Source organism: Cyprinodon tularosa, unplaced genomic scaffold (assembly GCF_016077235.1).
Source record: "Cyprinodon tularosa strain WSP-4 unplaced genomic scaffold, ASM1607723v1 ctg195, whole genome shotgun sequence".
NCBI lineage: Eukaryota > Metazoa > Chordata > Actinopteri > Cyprinodontiformes > Cyprinodontidae > Cyprinodon > Cyprinodon tularosa.
This window is the reverse complement of record NW_024038707.1, coordinates 285,619-303,400: the sequence shown is the minus strand read 5'-3', so window position 1 is coordinate 303,400 and position 17,782 is coordinate 285,619. Positions and strand designations below refer to the sequence as shown.

General features: G+C 38.0%; 1 pseudogene; it reads left to right on the top strand.

Annotated features, from left to right (window-relative positions):
• The first annotated feature begins 605 nt into the window (after positions 1–605).
• The window catches only part of LOC119782540, a 106,966-nt pseudogene continuing 89,789 nt past the window's right edge, over positions 606–17,782 (top strand).

The following is a 17,782-nucleotide window of genomic DNA, read 5'->3' as shown; positions in this document are numbered from 1 at the left end:
GCTAGAAATGACGTTCTGCTCTGTTTAGTATTTGCTTTTTACACTGTAACTCCATGAGGGCATGCATCAGGAGGAGGCAGGGTCATTAAAGTTCACAGCAGTTTAAGAAATGTTTAACACGTACACACGGCAGTAGAGATCCAAGCTCAGACTTGGTAGAAAAGAAAACCAAACTAAAGCAGGATTTATAACTGTTGCCTTGCTTTAAAGAACCAGAAGGGCCAGTTGCATGAAACCAAGATTTCACCATCAGATAGACACGTATGAAGAATAATCCTCTCATGCAGGCTACAGCTGAGACATCTAGACTTACTGTTTTTCTGACAGAATAATTAGCTATAGTCCATGTCTGCATGTTGTTCTGCCTGATGAAGCAACGGTGTGGAAGCCCTGACCCAAAACAGGCCCCCTGAGCGTTAGGTGTTTATCAGTGGCCGAGCTGACAGCTGAGGGGGCGGGGGAAAGCGTGACGTGTTGAGTGACAGCCAGAAGACGGATTGGTGCCACAGACGCTCTCATATCTGATCTTAAATGGGGTTCCTGTATCCTCCTCTTTGGTATTTCCTTCCAAGCTGTCCTGTTCCCATGACAGAGCGGCTGAAAGAATGAGAAGAAATAACTCCAGACTTTTCAACTTCACAGAGGTAGGAAAACATTTAAGGACTCAAAGAAAAATTCTCTGTTTGTATTTTTCTTCATACCTCAAGAAACCATTAATCTTAACTAAATTAGGATTATATCTTTTTTTCAGCTTTCTCCACACTGGAAAAACGATCTAGAAATAAGTAAAATGTTCTTAAATTAAGTGTATTTACCCTTAATTTGAGTAGGTAAATGAGATAGTTTGCCAATGGGATGAGTATTTCCCTCTTAAAATAAGATAATTAGATGATATGCAGTTGAAATAAGACAATGTAATAGTTTTTTCTTATTTTAACCGTTAATTTTCTCATTCCATGGGGTAAAGTGTCACACTTTCCTCCTCAATTCAAGAAAAAATACACTTATTTTAAGAAAAACTGAAAAAAAGGACTTGTTTGATTTGCATTATTTGCAGTGCAGTGAGAAACAATCCATACTTCTATTAAAAAAAGATGGAGTAGTAATGGAGAATTAGACCATTTTGGTATAAATGATTAATAACTAAAAGTCATTGTTTTAATTTGTGACACGTGGTGGAAAAAAGAAGCCCAGCTCCTCATCATCCTCAGCTCGGTCAGAGCAGCAAAGTAAAGCAGGCCGTGTTGACAGTTGTTTATGGAAAGGTGAAACATCCAGGCAGATGAATAGATAGGGTCACGGGATGCAGCACAAAAAGCACAGGTTATTATCTGCGTGGAGAAAAGATGCCCCCTGAAAGCTACGTCCTCGAACCGTGGCTGTGTGTGAGGCGCTGTGCAGCGCCTGGGGTCAGAGCGTGTGGGTCTCAGGACCTGCAATCAGATAAAGCTTCCAAAAATAACGCTGGTCTGGAGCTTCTGAGAGGCTGGCCACAAAAGCGGCTCTGTTTGCCGTCCACCTTTACAACTATTGTAATGTATGATTCTGCTCACACTGCAAAGACCATCGAGGAATAAGTCAACATTTCTTAAATTAAGTGTATTTATCCTTAATTTGAGTGGGTAAATGAGATAAATTGCCAATGGAATGAGTATTTTTACACTTAAAATAATATTATTTGATAATCTGTACTTAAAATAAAACAATGCAATTGTTTTTCTCTTATTTTAAATGTACATTTTTTCGTTCCATTGGCAAAGTGTCTCACTTTCCTCCTCAATTCAAGAAAAAATGCACCTATTTTAAGAAAAAAATGACTTCTCTAGATTTCAATTTTTTTATTTTTTTTCAGTGCAGAGATACTTTATTCGTCCCAAAGGGAAATTAAATGAATCACGCATCAAACTTTAATGTCCTGTAGTGGTCTGTCTCACAGTGGCTCTGACGTCTCTGACTGAAGACACTTTTGTCTTCTTTGTCAAGTTAACTTTAAAAAAAAAAAACTGAATTCATTCACTGGAAAAATGATCTAGGAATAAGTAAAAAAAAATCTTAAATTAAGTGTATTTATCCTTAATTTGAGTGGGTAAATGAGATAAATTGCCAATGGAATGAGTGTTTTTACTCTTAAAATAAGATTATTTGATAATATGCACTTGAAATAAGACAATGCAATTGTGTTTTTTCCTTAGTTTAAATGTAAACACTGCAAAAACGATCTAGGAATAAGTAAAAATTTCTTAAATTAAGTGTATTTATCCTTAATTTGAGTGGGTAAATTGGATAAATTGCCAATGGAATGAGTGTTTTTACTCTTAAAATAAGATTATTAGATAAAATGCACCTGAAATAAGACAATGCAATTGTTTTTTTTCTTATTTTAAATGCAAATTGTCTCGTTCCATTGGCAAAATGCACTTATTTTAAGAAAAAATGACTGATATTTTTTCAGTGCAGGGATACTTTGTTCGTCCCAAAGGGAAATTAAATGAATCACATATCAAACTTTAATGTCCTGTAGTGGTCTGTCTCACAGTAGCTCTGACGTCTCTGACTGAAGACACTTTTGTCTTCTTTGTCAAGTTAACTTAAAAAAAAAAAAACTGAATTCATTCACTGGAAAAATGATCTAGGAATAAGTAAAAAAAAATCTTAAATTAAATTAAGTGTATTTAAATGAGATAAATTGCCAATGGAATGAGTGTTTTTACTCTTAAAATAAGATAATTAGATAATATGCACTTGAAATAAGGCAATGCAATTGTGTTTTCTTACTTTAAATGTAAATTGTCTTGTTCCATCAACAAAATGTCTCTTTTACCTCCTCAATTCAAGAACAAATGCACTTATTTTAAGAAAAAATTGCTTATCTAGATTTCGATTTTTTCCAGTGAATTATTTTAAAAAGAAAAAAAGACTTATTGAAGTTTTGAGTTTTTCCAGTGTTTTTCTATAGTCCTAAAGAAATCATCTAGAACTTATTATGTGCTGAATGTTGTTTCCTGAAAAATGTTCAGAATGAGAAACATATTTTTTTCTCTTCCTAATCGTTTTCTATCGAGCATCTGGTTTCAGTTTAGGATTATGTGATCAGCCTTATTTTTCAGATCAAAGCCAGTGCTTATAGCTTCGACCCCGTGAATTCCCACTTCTCCCCTTTCACACGCCTGTCCTCCCATCCAGAGACACTGGGACTCCTCGGAGCAGGCCTCGTGCGTCGAGCTCCTCCAGGACCCTGACGTCAGATATGCTGTGAAGAGGGTCTTCTCAGGCAATGTGCAGCTGCCAAGGCTTTCTTGCAGACCCTCTGCGCAGGAGAGGCCCCAGGATGGGCCCCCTGCGGAGCCCCCGGCCCCTCCGACACGCAGCATAAGACACTCTAGGAGCCTGGGGACCCTGTCGAGTTGGTGAGTTGGTCATTCCCATGTTTTCAACATTCTGATGATTCTTTTGAGCTTTGCTGCATAAACTGGAACATAAGTGAATCGTTTTCTTCTTGAAATGAGTGAATTTTCCCGTGAATCAGCGGGTAAATAAATCACCAAGAGAATAAGATAATTTAAAACAAGAAAAAAACTCTTTTATCTTAAGTTATTCAAGTTAAGAGCAAATAGGCATATTTTAAGAAACATTTTATTTGTATTTAGATCAGTGTTTGCAGTGTTCTTATATAAACAACTTCATTTAAAACTGTCAACTCTGAGGCCATCAGAGTTCAGAGGATTTTTTTCCTTCCCGACACGATACATGGCTTAAAGTGTTTTAAACTCCTTTTAAAATCAATGTTTTTATTGGGATTTTATGTTTTGATAAAGAACGATGAACGTTTGATTGGAGGATGCTGCACCAGCTGATCTAAAAATCACTTTAGCCCGGCATACACTGTAGGTTTGTGCTGAGTTTCAGAAAAGTTTCTTGGAGCAGGCAAATAAAATGACCCACCATCACAATGAGGGTTTTTTGCATTTAAAAATAAAATATTAGATTAATTAAACACTTGAAATAAGATAATGGTGAGTTTATTTTAAACATGAATCGTCTCATTCCTTTCACAAATTCTCACCTGCTCAAATAATGGGATAAACTGACTGACCTAGATTTCAGCTTTTGCAGTGTTAAGGTTTGTTAAAGAACATTAGAGAACATACAGCATCATGTTGACCAAAGATCCACAGCAGAGAGGTTAGGAAGACGTTTAAAACAACATCCTGCTCTGACGAAACCAACCAAGACCAAGATGCAGGGAGAGCAGGATGCTGGTCAGAGATGATGTGAGGATGGATGGAGCTAAATACAATAAAATAATCTTAAAATGTTCTTGGATTGAGTAGGAAAAAGTGACATTTTGCCAATGGAACAAGACGATTTACTCTTAAAAAAGGAAAACACAACTGCATTGTCTTATTTCTTATCTAATTATCTTATTTTAAGAGTAAAAATACTGATTCCATTGGCAAACTATCTCATTTACCTACTCAAATTAAGGGAAAATTAACTTAATTTAAGAAAATTTTACTTATTTCTAGATCGTTTTTCCAGTGTTCAGACAGAGAAAAGTCATCAGGTTGGACAGAGGCTCTCCTTCTAATGGTGTCTCTCTGCTGTGCTGTTCTGTTTTAGAAAATCTCAGAGGTTTAGGGGAGCGGAGAAACCAGAGAGCTGTCTGGAAAACAAAGAAATTTCACAGTTTTCTACATTTTTGTCTACATACTTGTTCAGTGTCCTACCAACAGTGGTGTCAAAAGTACAGACATGTGTTACTAAAGTAGAAGTATAGATACTGCATTTTAAAAACAATTTTTCGACTCTCGAAAAATTCTCTGAGATAGGGCCAAGGATGAGGGAGGTCTTGTTGGTCTCCGTCTCCCGATACGCTCTCGCCTGTGTTCGACCTTTCAGACATTTCAGCATCTTTTCCTGAATCCCACATTGTAGCATGGCATAGACAATTCACGTTAGCAGTTTGAAGAACACCTGCTTGCTTCTGATGATTTCCTTCAGCTAACCAATGAGTGTTTGCGTTAAATGACTCATCCAATCACACTAGTTTTCACTAGATGTGGGTGGAGCCAATGATCTGCATTGGATGGAGCACATGACGGGAAATAAATATTTAGAAACATTAAACCGAAGCCAAGAGTAACGAGTAACGTTTGTTTTAAAAATGTAAGGAATAGAAAGTACAGATACTTGTGTGAAAATGTAATGAGTAGAAGTCAGAAGTAGGAAGAAAAATAAGTAATGGAGTAAAGTATAGATACCTAATAAGTGTACTTAAGTACAGTAACAAAGTATTTGTACTTCGTTACTTGATGCCTCTGCTTACCAATTACTGACTCGAGCATTTTTTTTTTTTTAAAGAAGAATATTCCAACCATTTAAATATTTTAAACCAGTTTTCATGAAAGGCTCCAAACTGAGTGGGAACTATAAAAGTTTTACCTGATTAGGACCAACAGTCTGAATCAAAAGGCAGATTTTGAGATCCTTTGGTTTCTTCTTTTTAAAGATGCTCTGTGTTTACACTAGGGATGCACGATATTGGGATTTTGGCCGATATCCGATATGTCGATATTTTAAAACTCATGTAGCCGATAACCGATATTGATACCGATGTTAAAGCTGGACAAAAATAAGTAGTCATTGAAAATAGCAGTTTTGTTATCCATTTCTGACACTTTGAAAAATAATATACTCAAATATATTTTAATATGCTGATATCAAATAGATTTTTAAAAACGCGGTATCGATCTATTTTACTTTGAAAATCTCTTGAAATTTCATCGTTCTGTTACAAACTCTCGTGATATTTCGCAAATTCTTGTGAGATTTTGTCAGTAAAATAGATCGATACCGCGTCAATATATCAACATATAAAAATATGGCAAAATTTCGTGAATTTTCGGGGGATTTCGTAGCATAACGATGACATATAGCAATATTTCATTAGTAAAAGAGATTGATATGGTGTTTTTAAATGGCAATATATCAGCATATGAAGATATTGGGATATTTTAATGTATCAATATTTTTTCCCTCGTCTTTAGAAGTTTTTAAGTCTGTAAAAAAAGTTTTTGAGGAAGAAGAAGTAGTATTTTTTTTTTTTTTAGACTTTAGAAACTCAGAAGCTGATCAAATATCGGGTTAAATATCAGTGGGGTGGCCGATGTCCGATATTCAGTTTTAAGGCCGATACTGATGGGGGGCCGATTATATCTTTCATACCTAGTTTACACCATGATGTTCTATCTCTGGTTCTTTTCCCTGAAAAGACATCACTCGGGACAAACTCTTTAAATAACAATTCGTAACTTTTATGTATTAAATAACCAGGAGGCATGACAACAGATTCTGATAGAAATTGTGATCTCAGATCAGAGAAATTGCTTAGTGTTACAGAATGGCAGCTGCTCACCTCTCAGGAAGTGGCCCCGACTAACAGTTAAAAAGGCATTTTATACATCTCCAGTCTGCCATATCACCATATTTTACATCATACATGTTAGCAGATGATTAGACATCCATGGCTCCAGCCTTATCAATCTGGACACCGCTCTCATTCCATTTCAAATCTTTGCCACGTACAAAACGAAGATTAAAACTGTATATCCAGACAGAGGAACTGTCCTAATTAGATTAAAATGTCGGTTCTGACGCGCAACAGGCAGCCCATACCAGGGTGTGATTGACTCGCACATCTTCAATGATAATTATCCTAACATCTCGTTCCTGCTCTCCTCCTCATAGTGAAATTAGGCAAGTAGTAAAGCATGTAGATGACTAGTAAAATGCACTAAAGACGTCTTGTTCAGAAGGAATTCCACTGATATGTTGAGTGTATCGGTGTTTCTGGAAGCATTTATGGGGCGATCACATAACTTCATGATCTACTGAAGTGTTTTTCTTTGTCAGTCTAATGTTGTTTGGTCTGCTACTGTTCTGTTTGTTTTCTCACCTGGTTTTTCCTGAACTTGCACTCTGCACACACCCCGCTCCTCTCCTTGCGTCCCGACTAGCAATCATAAACAGGATTATATTTAACAAGATGAATGTATACAGATGTGCTTGGAGGTTCAGACAGACTCGCATTATGAAAAGGCTAAATTCCCAACAGTAATTCAAAAACTGAAAAACTGAGGAAAAAAAGATGATTTAGTAAAAAATTTTAAGCTATTTATTTTGAATTGGGCAAAAATAATAAAAATAAAATAAAAACAAAACCGTCCCAGAAACATTAAAGCACCTTCTTATGAACATTTCACCAACAACCATCAACAGGAGCAGAAATCTGAACATTTCAGAAAACACCTGACTGCAACATTTTATTCTAGGTTTCCTATTATGCTTATTTACTTGTTTGTTTTTTGGAACATTTACAGAGCCCCAGAAATGACATGGGAGAAAAAAAGAGATACAGCTTGCGCACAATATATCAATTCATTACCACAAATTATTAATTTGTTACCACAAAATATAAATGTTTTCCCTTAAATCACTTTACTGTCTGTCACTTTATCACTTTACTTGGATTTAGTTTTTACATACAGTATATATATATATATATATATATATATATACTGTATTATTATTCAAGTATTATTCAAGTATTTCTGATTCTGACTGGAAAAACAATCTAGAAATAAGTAAAAATATCTTAAATTAAGTGTATTTACCTGTAATTTGAGTAGGTTAATGAGGTAGTTTGCCAATGGAATCAGTATTTTTACTCTTAAAATAAGATAATTAGATAATATTTACTTGAAATAAGACAATGCAATTGTGTTTTCTTATTTTAAATCTAAATTGTCTTGATCCATTGGCAAGATGTATCTTTTTTCAAGAATTCAAGAATTCAAGAACAAATGCACTTATTTTAAGAAAAAATGACTTATCAAGATTTTTATTTTTTTGCAGTGATACTATTTTGTTCCCAAGAAATCCTAATTTGTGGCCACAAAATAAATATAACGTATTCAATTCAGTTTATTTCTATAGCGCCAATTCACATCATGTCATCTGAAGGCACTTTCCAGTTCACCAGATAATCCAGTCAGATTGATTCAAAGTTTTCTGTCTAAGGAAAACCAGCTGATTGCATCGACTCATTGACTCGAATGCAATCCCTCTCAATATTTAGTGCACATGTGCACAAAATACTAAAACATAATCTTCCAACACACAGCAAACCTTCTCAAAGGATGGACAGAGATAGCAACAAATCAATATGTTGTGGGAACAAATTAGTTTTCCATGTGTACGCTGTATCTCTCTTTTTCTCCCATCTCAGTTCTGGGGCTCTGTAAATATTAATGTTATAAAATATAAATTTTATTTATTATTACTTTTGTCAACGTATTTTACTTGCAGCTGATTTTTATTCCCATCGTTAAGGTTAGAGTAAACCTATAAAATAATAAAATACAAATTAATGAAGTCATGCCTCTGCTGCTCAAGGCACATAACCACACAATGTGTTTCAGATTTATTAAGAAATATATACATTGATATCGGCTATTCTCACTGCAAACTTGACTTTTTTTTTATTTATTTATTTATTTTACAAGAAACAATCTGATTTCCATGATGAGGCTGTCTGAACATTGGCATCTAGTTAGCTTCTCATTATTAGCACCTTGGCTTCTATAAAAATGCATATGACAGCAGCTAGCATCTCTCATTCCTGTTCAAACAGAACAGTGGTCCTATAAAGAGTAATCTCAGTTAAGAGCAGCAAACACGAGGCCTGGTAATTATACTACGGTGTTGGTGTTGGGAATAGATAAGCACTTTGTAACATATTCTGGTTAAAGCCGGACAATCCCGCGTCAACCACTCGTTAGGCAGCCTCAGACTGACTCCCCACCCGACTCGGGGAAGGTAGGATGATTAAGCAATTTCCCTCTGGGATTATTAAAGTATTTCTGATTCTGATGATGGATAGAATAGAATAGAAAATCCCTTTTATTGTCCCACAATGGGGAAATGTTGCTTTAACAGCAGCAGAGCAACAGGCAATATAAAAGGATCACATGGGTATAGGCATAAGAAAATGTGTGTGTGTGTATGTGTGTGTATATATATATATATATATAAAATAAAAGTACTATATTTAATATAAACTAAGTGATCAAATGGATCAAACCATGTTGACGGCGGGGGTGGTTAAAATATTACCTTTTCAACCTAGTACTGTATAGTTTTATAGTATTTGTTTCTTTTCTTTGTTTAAAAGGCGTATACATTTTAGAGGTGCTTTTATTTTATTTAGGGTAACTTTAACACCCCCAAAAATTGGGCTAAAAAAGCTTCTGCAGGGAAATATGTTGAGGATTCAGGCCAGGTGTAGAAAACTTCAGGAGTCTGAAAACTTTATGTTGAATCCTCCCTCAATGTTCTCCTCATTGATTGTTAAACCTTCCACATAAGATGGCTTTGACCCAAGCAACACTTTGCATTCAGCAAACATTATAAATAACATTTATCTGTGTTTTTAAGGCCTTTTTTGGGCGGAAAATTTTCTGCACAAAGAGTTTAGCTTGAGGCCTTCCTCACCACTCAAAACAATCATCACAGGCAAAAAATAGCCCCAAGAAAACTCTGGTTGTTGACAAAACAGGAGTGAAACTGCTGCTTGGCCCCTTCTCCTTGTGTGTGTGTGTGTGTGTGTGTGTGTGTGTGTGTGTGTGTGTGTGTGTGTGTGTGTGTGTGTGTGTGTGTGTGTGTGTGTGTGTGTGTGTGTGTGTGTGTGTGTGTGTGTGTGTGTGTGTGTGTGTGTGTGTGTGTGTGTGTTTGGGCACGTGTGCACAGCATCAGGCTCAATGCGGGAATGAAGCCGGGCCTGTTTGATTGTGCAGCAGGTGATCAGATAGGATTGTGCTCTGTTTTTATCACCGCATGCTTTCAGGGCGACTCGCTCTTCACCGGAGGACAAATGATGACCAGATCAGATTTATTTCAGGTGATCTTGACAAAAATGTGACCTTGCTTAAACTCAGCAACCTTCTCTATATTCTGCACAGACGTTTCCTTCCAGTTTATCCTGAACAGGCTGCCAGTTGATCACAGCTTATTCCTAATATTAGGGAGCAGGGGTGGATTTACCATTAACCAATATTAGCAGTTGTCTAGGGCCCCAAGTTCCTGGGGGGCCCATAAAACTCTGTTTACATGTATGGTTAATACAACTTCCCTTATTTATGCACATTATGTTTTTGATAAAAATTCTTTCGCTAAAATGCCATCAGAACACTTATAATATTAACCATTTAAAAACACGATGCAAAGAGCAGTGTTGCCAACTTAGCGCTTTAGTCGCTATATTTAGCGACTTTTCAGACCCCTCTAGCACTTTGATTTTAAAACAGCACCTAGCGTCAAATCTAGCGACTTTTTTCTGCTACTGAAGACTTTAGGAACAACATCTAAAAGCAGCGAACTCTGCTCTCCAGAGCCAGTAGATTGGTAACTCCGCCTCCTGCTCTCCTCTATCTTGTCTGCTGTCATAATTCATGCAGCTATTATTTCATCCAAATGAAAAATGGAGAACAGATAAGCAGATCATGGCTTGTCTACAGTGAAAAGAAGGACTGGGTTATTTACTTTGGCCTTTTTGGAAACACAGGAAGGAGCAACCAGCTAAGTGAGCTTAGTGCTTGGAAAAAATCTTTCATTTCTTTAGAGACAGCATGAAAAGTCAGCTGAGTACAAAACATAGAGAGGAAAACAAGAAGAAAAGGGACAAGAAGAGAGGGACAAAACCTAGAACAGATAATGGATGTCTATTCTATTAACATTTCTCTATCTGTAGAATGGGTCTGTTTTATTTGTTCTCAATTCAGAGGGCCCCCTGCATGTCTTTGCCTAGGGCCCCAAATTTCCTAAAACCACCCCTGTTAGGGAGAGATCTTTTTTTAAGGCTAATGCTGTTTATTTTGTATATTTTGTATTTGTATTTAGTATAATTGATCCTCACTGTATTTTCATTATCCGAATCTTTAGGCCGATATCACAACGGAAAATGGAGGAAACCGATACAAGAAGAAAAACAGCTAATATCAGCCTAAAATATCTTTTAGTTTTTTTTTTTCTAGTGGTAGATTGAAAAGAATAGAATAGAAAATCGCTTTATTGTATCACAGTGGGGAAGTTCTGGAAACTTAATTTCAAACAAAGCAAACAAACAAAAATTTAGTTTAAAAAAATAAAGAAAAGAGCATCACAAGGGAGAAAAAAAAAAGATTGTTCATAGATTTGAAAAAAGATTAAATTTACACTTTTCTTATACAGTTCCACCACTTATTCTATCAGTTATACCACCTTAAAGGAATAGTACACCCAAAACATGATTAGCCTTCATTTTCTACTCACCCCCATGCTGAACAACACTCTGGAGTACTTTTTTGATATCTCAAATGCATCTGGAGATCTGGGAGGCTTCTTGCTGTCTGCTGACATTCAAATAATGGAGGTCTATGGCGCCCGAGGCAGAAAGGTCCATAAAAGTCCACAAAAAACGTGTCAATATTCCTCCATACTGCTCCTCCAATGTATTCCAAGTGTCCTAAGTGGGTAGCGTCCATAATTTACTCGAAACGAAGTCATTTAGAATGTTTTTAGAGCATAAACAGTAGTGTATAGGATTTCCTGAAAGCGCGTTCACGACGCTACGGAAGCCGGCAGACCAAACCAGATGAAAGTGCGCATTCAGCGTTGCCTGTTTACCTGTGCAAAGAAAGAAACAACGAAAGAAAAATGTCTGAGGACTTCAGTGTTGAGGAAGAGCATGAGTTCTTTGCCGAGCTGAATGCGCACTTTCATCTGGTTTGGTCTGCCGCGGTTTCCGCAGACTCGTGAACGCGCTTTTAATATTGGAATTGGAATTGATCAGCTGCAGCTTTTTGATTATGAATGAACTATAAAAATTTGTCTTAATTTATTCAATCAAGAGTTTTTTCGTCTCAGTCAGATTATATAGAATCAGAATAGAAGCAATGAAGGTTAGAGTCTCTTTCTCCATGTTTTTAACAAACTGACGTTCCTGCTTTGCCATCTTTTTTTGTGCTTTTGTTTCATCTGTTTAGTTGGAGTTTAGTTTTACTTGCAGGCAGAGTTTTTCTCTGACGCCTGCAGGCATGCAGGTCCTCTGCTTTAGGTCTAACTATAGAGTTGTTTGTGAACTACAGATTCTTCCGCTTTGGCCAGGCAAGGAGACGAAGGCCTTTGGCTCTGTTGTGTTTAAGCTGGCGGAGGAATTTTGATGGGGTGCCAATGAAACTGTTTATGAAGAGGCTTTAAAACACATCAGATATTTCATCCAGGATCTGCCACACATGGTAAATGAACACCTAGGAACATAAACCCTTTAACTTTACTCTGTTTTCTTGATTCCCTAATCTAATTCCAGACCTGGCCAGTTTCCATTGTGAATATCATTTTTTTTTTTACTGCAAATCTGTTTTAAACAACCCTTTTTTCTTTACTGTATGTTGATCTATCAAACATGGACTCAGACTAAAGGTTCTGAAGGATTTTTGAAGACTGTTTTTATAGAGTTTATTTTTTTTACTCAATTTCTTTCCCTGATCGTCTCTCTAAGAGCTTCATGTGTAGTGGATGTTTAAGAATTAAGTCTTTGACTGATAACACTCTCTTTGCCATAATTAGGCTAATAGATTAGCTTCTGTCAAACTGTCTTATCGGATGGCCTGTTGTATTTCTCATTGACCCGACTAAAGAGATGGTGTTGCTGTTACAGGCTTCTCTAATATAACGTTGTAACCTGTTAACTGGCCGCACCAAAATCACCAAAAGGCATTTTGAGGTGCCTGAAAAGGCTTAAAGTAAACAGCCGCTGTTCTATCCTGAGGTATTAAATGTAATGGTGGACCGTTGCTGGGGCAACAGATGAAGGAGTTTGCCCTGCAACTGGAGGGATGTCCGGCTTTCAGTGTCGTCGTGTCAAGAGGAGGAGGTGGTAGGAACCCCTCCCCCCTGAGACCCAGTAAGGCCTTGTAGAGAGTGGTTGGTATTCGTCTTCCGTTTCATCCAGGTCACAGGGGGCAGCTGTGTCAGCAGAGAAGACTTCCCTTCTCCCAGTTCCTCTGGGTGAAGCCCAACCCAGGGCCTTCTGATGAGACTTGTCTGGAATCATTGGTACCGATGGCACTGGGGATATATCACCCCCGAAATTTATAGAAACCAGTTGATGGTATCGACTCATTGAGTCGAATACAATCCCTCACGCTAAGCATGCTTGTAGCAACAGTGGAGAGGAAAAACTCCCTCTTAACAGGAAGAAACCTCCAGCAGAACCAGACTCAGTGGAATACCTGGCCAGTGAGGAAACTCATTTCAACCTTTTGTGACTAGGTCATGACCCACATTTCATGACCATGGGTGAGGGTAGGAATGTAGACTGACAGGTAAATCGAGAACTTTTACCTTTTGGCTCAGCTCCCTTTACTACAGCCCAGAGCAGCTGACCACCTTTTTTTTCTATCTGGTTGAGAACAATGGGCTGTGAAATGGAGGAGTTCCTTTTCCTCCTATTAGCTTGGCACTTAGCTTTGAACTCAAATTATCTTTAAAAAGGAGAGGTAATATCAGGTGGTCACCACACCAGACCCCTCCAGTACTTTGGTGCACCTTCAAATCCTGTCCAATGAAGGAGCAATGGCTGGATGGATGTAGAAACAACTGTATCGTGTAGAAACAACTATGGTCCATTTTTAAAGTTTAGGATCCTTTCTTCAATAATAAATCATAATTAATTTTTAGACAAAAGATTGCCCCCAAATTTAAATATCCAACATCCAGTTTTTGTTAAACCTTTACCTGCTAAAGCACAATTTAACTTACTCTGCATTGTAAAGAAAAGAATTCAACTTTATTGTCATTCCACCGTCACAAGTACAGTAACGAAATTAATTCTTCTCTTTGTAGAGCAGTGGGCTGCCATCGTGGGGCGCCCGGGGGTCAGTGTGGGGATAAGGGTCTTGCTCAAGGAGCCAGAGTGGCAATCTGTGGGAGTGGGGTTTCGAACACGCAACCTCAGGATTCAAAGCCCTATTCCCTAACTACTAGGCCACCATTCCAATGTATTTTTCCATTTTATAAAACAAAAATATCACAGAGTTAGCTTTTTAAGCTAGCTTAGCATCTTGAATTAGCACTTAACATGGTTAGCAAAACTACGAAATGTAAAACAAACCCAAAACATTAGCGTCCTTGCGCATATCTTAAAGAATGCAGATACTCTTTACTAAGATTTTATAACGAATTTGGCCATTTGTTGAGAATTTTTTTACGACCCACAGAGCAACTCTACTGAACTCACATGCTACGTTCAGACCGCACGCAGCAGGAGCAGCAAAAACGCGTCTCCTGCTTAATTTTTGATGCTTGGTCAAGTTTAGTTCTGACACACGGCTAAAGCATCTTAGCTGCTTTAGCTGCGCGGTCGGAAAGTGGGTCTGATGCGCGTTGGGCGGAGCTACCCTATCCTTTCTTTGTCTGTAACACTGGCAGTTATATTTGTGATCAGTGGGTAAAAAGTAGTTTTAATATAATTTTAAGTGAGAAAGTCCAGCTGAAAACTGCATCTGCGCATTTATTCATAAAGAATACGATCCTGCTTTCAAATATTTTTTTGCCGCTTAGACCCCTGTACACCGGCAGTGCGCTGTCACTGGGAATCCCGTTCAACAATAGTCTATGGCCCGGTCGCCTCTTCGTGGGTTTCTGCTACTGTTTGCGGTGGCCTGAAGGCGTTTTTCATGTACGTAATCCGAACTGCAGGCACCAGGATAATAACAGTGAACATATTTCAAGTTAATTTAGGCGTTAATAAACTGTTTCAGAGGAGTGATCATAGCGCTCTGCATCAGCAGTGCTGTGTCTGACTCCCTGCCAGCTCCCAGATTGGCTCTTCTGACTGGTCTATGTAGGGCGTCGAACAGCAAAAGTTTAATTTCGCAGCGCATCACGCGCCTCAGATGCTCAGTAGCTCGTGGGGCGCTCTTTCAGCTCCTCATGCTGCTCAAAACGCGCTGCAGTACCTTTTGCTGTGCCTTGATTGACTTTGCATGTAAACTATCTGCTTCTGTAGCGTGCCATCTGAACGCAGCATCACTGCACTTCTATCTGCTGAACATTTAGCTCCCTGTCTTGCAGCCAGAATTACTTTGTCTTTTTTACTTTTTCAGTTTGAGCTGATGGAGTTTAGTATGATGCATACTCAGAATAAAAATATGTGGGATTTCTGATTTTCCAACCATCTGATCAGCAGCTCTGGACGCTCAAGATGTTATTCGGTTTACTCTACATGTAATGCTATTGCAATCAAAAAGGAGGTGAATTAGGTAAAGCTGCTTTTTGCTTCTTTTAGTGTTTCTTGAGGCAAAGAACAAAACCTAAACAGTTGCATATATAAATTGGACTTTCCTCTAAAACATTAAAAGCTACCAGCTGTTTGAAAGATTTGTATTCTTTTTTTTTCCTTTTTTTTTTTTTCTTGTTTGTCTCTCTTTTACTGGACTAAACCTTCCAAAGAAATTTCTTGGCTGGAAGATTATCTAAGAGTTGTTTTAATAATAGTGTTATTGTTGTGGAATAGGTCAGTATTTACTGCTGACCGTTCCCTCAACACAACCTGCTACAAGCTGCTTCTTGATAAACTTGAACATCCTTATCTGCAACCCAGAAGAAGGATTTCATACGAAGGTACACACTGTTCTCTGCCCTCAAACCTAACTTAGAACTAAGTGCAAAGGCCGCACCTCTGCCGACGTTGTGCACATGATAGGAATGATGATGTACTTCAGGGCCTGAACCAGTTTGAGTCCAACATTATCCTTAGATCAGTTAAAACTCTAGCAAAGATGTTAATTTCTATAAGGGAAAATGTTAAAACTGAAGATTTCTTTTTTTTTATAGTTTAGCTCAGTTTGTGCTCATACAGCAAATGTTTAGTGATCACAACATGAAAGCATGTATTTTATTAATTAGTTCTGGTTAACTAAAACAATAAAACCAATAAAAATCATAACGTTAGGGATGCTTTCACTGAATATACACTCACCGGCCACTTTATTAGGTACCCCATGCAAGTAACGGGTTGGACCCCCTTTTGCCTACAGAACTGCCTCAATTCTTGGTGGCATAGATTCAACAAGGTGCTGGAAGCATTCCTCAGGGAGTTTGGTCCATATTGACATGATGGCATCACACAGTTGCTGCAGATTTGTCGGCTGCACATCCATGATGCGAATCTCCCGTTCCACCACATCCCAAAGATGCTCTATTGGATTGAGATCTGGTGACTGTGGAGGCCATTTGAGTACAGTGAACTCATTGTCATGTTCAAGAAACCAGTCTGAGATGATTCCAGCTTTATGACATGGCGCATTATCCTGCTGAAAGTAGCCATCAGAAGTTGGGTACATTGTGGTCATAAAGGGATGGACATGGTCAGCAACAATACTCAGGTAGGCTGTGGCGTTGCAACGATGCTCAATTGGTACCAAGGGGCCCAAAGAGTGCCAAGAAAATATTCCCCACACCATGACACCACCACCACCAGCCTGAACCGTTGATACAAGGCAGGATGGATCCATGCTTTCATGTTGTAGACGCCAAATTCTGACCCTACCATCCGAATGTCGCAGCAGAAATCGAGACTCATCAGACCAGGCAACGTTTTTTCCAATCTTCTATTGTCCAATTTCCATGAGCTTGTGCAAATTGTAGCCTCAGTTTCCTGTTCTTAGCTGAAAGGAGTGGCACCCGGTGTGGTCTTCTGCTGCTGTAGCCCATCTGCCTCAAAGTTCGACGTACTGTGCGTTCAGAGATGCTCTTCTGCCCACCTTGGTTGTAACGGGTGGTTATTTGAGTCACTGTTGCCCTTCTATCAGCTCGAACCAGTCTGGCCATTCTCCTCTGACCTCTGGCATCAACAAGGCATTTCCGCCCACAGAACTGCCGCTCACTGGATGTTTTTTCTTTTTCGGACCATTCTCTGTAAACCCTAGAGATGGTTGTGCGTGAAAATCCCAGTTGATCAGCAGTTTCTGAAATACTCAGACCAGCCCTTCTGTCACCAACAATCATGCCACGTTCAAAGTCACTCAAATCACCTTTCTTCCCCATACTGATGCTCGGTTTGAACTGCAGGAGATTGTCTTGACCATGTCTACATGCCTAAATGCACTGAGTTGCCGCCATGTGATTGGCTGCTTAGAAATTAAGTGTTAACGAGCAGTTGGACAGGTGTACCTAATAAAGTGGCTGGTGAGTGTATGTATGTATGATCTATGTGTGTGTATGTATGTATATGTGTGTGTGTGTATATGTATGTGTGTGTGTATATGTATGTATGTGTATGTGTGTGTATATATATGTATATGTGTATATATATGTGTGTATGTATATATATATATATACATGTGTATATATGTGTATATGTGTATATATGTGTATATGTGTATATATGTATATGTGTGTATATATATATATATTGTGTATGTATATTGTGTATGTACCTCTCTCTCCATCTCCTCCTGCTTAAGCTGTTCCTCTTTAAACCAGAAGGTGGCAGCAGTGATACTGTCAGGTGGATTTCTATTCCATTCAAATCAAAAATACTTTATTGATCACAAAGGGAAGGTGAGTTCCCTAATGAATGTCCAAACTAATTTGACATGTTCACTGTTTAGTAGATATTATCCATAAACTGACAACAAAAGTAAATAAATGCTTTTTTCACAACAATATATATTGGATGATT